Source organism: Mustela nigripes, chromosome 1, assembly GCF_022355385.1.
Source record: "Mustela nigripes isolate SB6536 chromosome 1, MUSNIG.SB6536, whole genome shotgun sequence".
In the NCBI taxonomy this organism is placed as follows: Eukaryota; Metazoa; Chordata; class Mammalia; order Carnivora; family Mustelidae; genus Mustela; species Mustela nigripes.
The window spans coordinates 258137389-258143492 of record NC_081557.1 but is presented as its reverse complement, the minus strand read 5'-3'; positions in this window follow the sequence as shown (position 1 = coordinate 258143492).

Below are 6104 nucleotides of genomic sequence, written 5' to 3'. Positions count from 1 at the left end.
GGGGGGGGGGGATAAGGTGGCTGGGTATGGACATGGGGAGGGTATGTGCTATGTTTAAGTTGTTTAAGACTTAAGTTGTTTAAGGCCGATGATTCACAGATCCATATCCTTGAAGCAAATAGTATATATGTTAATAAAAATAAACTAGTTAAAAAAGGATTCTGTCCCTCTGACCCTGCACCCCTAACAATAAATAAATACATATTTAAATAAATAAAAATCAGTGTATGTCTTAAGAGGGAAAAAAAGTTAATCATAAGGTATTACAGAATTTGTCATAATAGCAACAGAAACATAAAATAAGTAAAAATAATCCTAATGAGAAAGGTGTAATACATACTGGAGGAAAAATATAAAGGTTTACTTAAAAACATAAAGACATGAAAAAATGACAAGAACTACCAGGTACCTGGATGGTAACTGTAAGGACCTCTTTAGCCAGAGCGACTCCATCTTGGTTAAAGCCATTCTGTTGTTTGTCCAGTAAAACTGACCCTGCCTCGCCCCCCTGAGAAACTTACTTAGAAGCAAGTCTGGGAAACCAGTAAAATATGGTCGACTAGTTCCTAATAACAGAGCCCAGAATACAAGGACGAGTCAGGCCAGGTAGAGACATCCAATCAGTAAAAGTACACATACTGCCTCCCTAACCACCGAAGAATGTAAACTCCGCCTTTCGGGCACCAAACTTGAGCGCCAATTCTGACCAGAGTAATAGGTTAGGTCAAATAGCTACTATAGGGTAAACTGTAATTCAATTGGCCACCTGTGTGTGACCTAACATGACTACAATGTCACTGGCCACCTATGTGTGGCCAGACTTTTGCTCTATAAAAGGTAGTCTGTAAGATGGGGAGGGGTCACCCTCTTCAGAGATGGCTCTGGCTGGTCAGTCTGACTTCTAATGCTTAGCATAAAATAGAGCTTTGCATAACTTTCACCTTGTCTCAGTCTTGTTCCCCTGGCTGATCAGTCTAACTTCTAATACTTAATTCTTACAAAAAAATTTCAGCTCGAATATTACAGATTTAAAAACAAAACAAAAGAAAACTTTAATATTTAAAAATATATAAGAAAGTGGCAGTGAAAATGGAAGAAAATCAAGAGCCCATAAACTACTTACATATTTAACTATATTGAAGATTTAAGCTTTTATATGAAGATACCACAAACTGATAACCTATCATTAGTAGAGACAAACCACTAATATTCATATGTGTATTATTCATATGCTCAAGCCCAGCATCTGGCTCCCTGCTCAGCAGGAAGCCTGCTTCTCCCTCTCCCACTCCCGCTGCTTGTATTCCCTCTCTCAGGGTCTCTCTCTCTCTGTTATCAAATACATAAATAAAATCTTAAAAAAAAAAAAAAGCACTCACAAATGTTTATGAGCAGAGATTAGAAAAAGGCAATTGACATGAAAAGAAATGTAAATGATTAAAAGGATTTATGAAAAGATGCTCAAATTTATAAATAAGTATGGTAACACAAATTAATATAAAAATGAAGTAGTTTTTTCTGTTAGACTGACAGCAATTTAAGGGTTCTAAATATTCCAGTACTAATAAGAGACTGTGGTAAATGGGCAAGTCTCAGAGACTGTTAAATTGTACAACTTTAATCACTTGACAATACCTATCCAAATGTAAAATGACCAAACCATATCATTCAAGACCCCTATCTTACAAAAAATAGTTTAAATGTTAAAATAGAGGTTCAAGAATATTCATTACAGCATAGCAGTTAAGGGCAACATTTAACTGTCCAAGGAAAAGTAAATGGATAAAGAGATTTTGGTATACTCATTAATAGAAAATATGAAAACCATTAAAAGAAAGAAAAGCATTCAATATGTAGTAAGTCAGAAATATGTTTACGGTACAGTGTGCAGTGCAAAAAATCTATTTGCAGAAGTATATGATATTTCCTAAAATAATCTTAAAACAAAGCATATAGATGATTATATAAATATTTTTTAAAAACCTGGAATAATAGTATCAAACTGATTAATACTATCCATGGAAATTAGATTAGATTGGAAAGCCAGGCTATTACATTTTTGTACTTTCTGATTTAATATTTGTTTAAGGGGCATCCACTATTGTTGTAATTTCAATAGATCATTACAGTACTTTCAGACTTTTCTAAAGTATTACTTTACATTAAAACAAAAGAAAAAAACTAGTCAATAATTCCTAGCAATCTAGCTCCAACATAGCTTTGAATATATTTTCAACTATAGTCTTCTCCTATTTCCAACAACCACCCATACATCTATACTATTTCTAAATCTACTTCCCCCAATCAATCCTCTTCATCATGAGTTTAAACTCACATTCTCTCTGAATATGTATTTTATCTCTATGTAAGATTTAACCTCCTTGAAGGTAGAGATTGTCTTTTATATCTCTCAGAGTATCCCACTGAAAATGTTTCATACATTTTTGTTGAATTTAATATACATTTACTGACCTGCTGTATTGAATGTACTTTCAAAATTTGTACTAGTTCAGATTTGTTTACCCTTTTTAATGAAGCTCTTAGACACTAGGGGTTTTGGAGGAGGCAGTTCAAGACAGTAATGTAGAAAAGATCCTGAACTTGCCCCTTCCCATAAACATGAAATTTACAGTTACATATGTAATAATTTCCTCTGAGAAAGACCTGAAAAACTAGCCGAGCAACTCCTTTACACTGGGCAAATGAAACAGAGGCCACTCAGGAGAGCTTGAGACCCAATCCCACCATAAACCCCATCCCCAGTGTAGGGACCCACAATTTAGGAGGGAACTCAAAACCCTGAAACATCTTCCTGAAAAGCAAAGGCTTAGACCCGCAAATTGGACACCCCAACTTTTAAGAGCCCCAAAATGTGTGGTTTGAAATCTAATGGGTCTCATGTCCAAGACCCAAAGGACTGTGATGAACTGAGAAACAGGTCTTAAAGCGTTCGCATGCAGACTCACTCACCACAGGGCTCAGTGCAGAAGCAGCCATCTGAGCAGCTTCCAAACCCATGTGAAAAAAACTCATTTGCTATCCTTAAAAGCACTGGACAGAAGGGCAGGAGCTCTCTGGGATACTCTCCAGGGATAGAGGCTGCTGGGAGCCACTCTGGACACTTTTTCATCCCTCTCCTCTCACATCTTCATCCTCTCCATCTACCAGTCTCCAGAGTGCCAGAATCCCCCCGAGAGCAGCTTTTATGATCCCCTGATCACCAGTTTTTACATCTGGTGTCCCTGATCCTACAGCTGCAACTCAGAGGAAGACCTTGATTACTTGGCCCTGTGAAGCCTGTAGGACTATAACAACTGGGAAGGCATCTCTTGGCAGATTACCATCCCTAGGGCACTGCACAGATAGAAGACAGAAGCATATGCTCAGTCTTTCTGAGAAAGAGGCCTATTTTCAAGAGCTATGGCCTAAATGCCAGCCTTCTAGTCTGGCACACTTCCAGAGGCCAACAGAGATACTCTCAGGACACTGTTAAAACTAATAAATTCAGTGAAGTTACTAGGTTACAAAATCAAATATAAAAAATTCGTTGCATTTCTATACACTAATAATGAACTATCAGAGAAATTAAGAAAACACATTTACAACTGCATCAAAAAAAATAAAACACCTAGCAAAAAAATTAACCAAGGAAATGAAAGACCTGTATACTGAACACTATATGACACTGCTGAAAGAAACTGAAGACACAAATAAATGGAAAGATATTTTGTACTCGCCAGGGGGGAATAATTAGTATTGTTAAAATGTCCATACTACCCAAAATAATATATAGACTCAATGCAATTCTTATCAAAACTACAATGGCATTTACCACAGAAATAGAAGAACAATCATAAAATGTGTATGGGAACAATACTCTGAATAGTAAAAGCAACCTTGAGAAAAAGGAACAAAACAAAACTGGAGGTATCACACTCCCTGATTTCAAACTGTATTACAAAGCTATAAAGTAGCTTTGTAGCTTTTTTATTACAAAGCAATTAAAACTGTAAGGTACTGGTGGGGCGCCTAGGTGGCTCAGTCAGATAAGCGTCAGACTCTTGATTTCAGTTTAGATCTTGGTCTCAGGATCATGAGTTGAAGTCCCACGCTGGGCTCCATGCTGGGCATGGAACCTACTTCAAAAACAATGGAACAGAATCTGGAATCCAAATTTAAACCCATGCATATATGGTCAATTAATTTACAACAAAGCAGCCAAGGATATACAATGAGGAAAGAACAGTCTCTTCAATAAATGGTGTTGGGAAAACTGGACAGCCACATACAAAAGCATGAAAATAGATCACTATTTTATGTCACACACAAGTTAACACAAAATTTATTGAAGACCAGAACTTAAGACCTGAAATCACAGAACTCCTAGAAGAAAACATGGCTGGTGAGCTGCTTGACATCGGTCTTGGCCATTTTTTAGATAGGACTCTAAAAGCAAAAGCAACAAAAGCAAAAATAAGTGGGACTGTACCAAAGTAAAAATGAAAGGCAACCTACAGAATAGCAGAAAACATTTGCAAATCACGTATCTCATACAGGGTGAATATCCAATATATAATGAGTTCATAAGAACTCAACAGCAGAAAAAGGACCCAATTTAAAAATGGGCAAAGGTGGCACTTAGGTGGCTCAGTTAAGTGTCTGCCTTTGGCTCAGATCATAGTCCTGGAATCAAGCACTGATTTGGGCTCCCTGTTCAGTGGGGAGTCTGCTTCTCCCCTTCCCTCTATCCTTCTCCACTCCTGCTCCTGTGTGCTCTCTCCCAAGAAATAAAATCTTTAAAAAAAAAAAAAAAATGGGCAAAAGATCTGAAGGGACATTTCTCTAAAGGCATACAGATGGCCAAAAGGTACATGAAAAAGTGCTAACATCACTAATAATCGAGAAATGCACATTGAAACCACAAGGTATTACCACACGCCTGTTAGAATGGCTATTATCAAAAAGACAAAAAATAATAAGTGGTGGTGAGGATGTCGAGAAAAAGGAACACTTGTGCACTGTTGGGGAGAATGTAAATTGATTCAACCACTGCAGAAAACAGTGTTAAGTTTCCTCAAAAAATTATATAGCTACCATGTGACCCAGCAATGCCACTACTGGATATGTACCCAAAGAAAATGAAAACACCAGGTTGAAGATTATATATCTCCTGATTTTCATTTCATTACTTAACAATAGCCAAGACAATGAAACAACCTAAGGGTCCACCAGTGGACAAACTGGGTAAAGACAGCATACGCAGAGGCATGTGTGCGTGTTTCACATGTGCATGCACACATACACAGGCTAGAATGTTACTCAGCCACAAAAAAGAATGCAATCTTGTCATATGAACAACATGGAAAAACCCTGAGGGTATCATGCTGTGTGAAATAGGTCTAACAGAGAAAGACAAAGGCTGTATGATTTCATTTATAAGTGGGATCTAAAACAAAACTAAAACAAAACCTAGACTCACAGAGAACAGACTGGTGGTTGCCAGAGGAGAAGGGGCTGGTGGTGGGAGACAACATAGGTAAAGGGGATTAAGTACAAAGGTACAGTTATAAAAGTAGTCACAGGGATACAATGTACAGCACAGGTAATATTGTTAATAACACTGCATTAACTTCGCTGCATAATAGTAACTAAACTTTGGTGCTGACCATTTTGCAAACTAATATAATGTTGTATGTCAATTATACGTCAATAAATTAAAAAAAAAAAGATTGTGGGCTATTGAGTTAAATGAGGCTCAAAATAAACAAAAAAACAAAAACAATGAGGCTCAAAGCCTGACTTTACTGCATGCAATGAAGTCTGAAGCACCCACCAGAGATGATGTGATGATTAAATGTGACATCATAAAAGTTCGCTTACAATTGTCCTCCTTTAACATACTTCTTACTATGCAACTCCAGTGTGCTCTGAGCACCTTTCCTCCACATCCACACTTGGATCTGATGAGTCCAGTTACAAAACATATCCCTGTATGGCTTCTGAATAAGCCAAAATGTACTTTAACATAATGTTTGTCCTTAATAATACTATGCCCTCATCCTCTGTATTTTACTAGATTATGACCTCTTCCCAAATCCCTAACT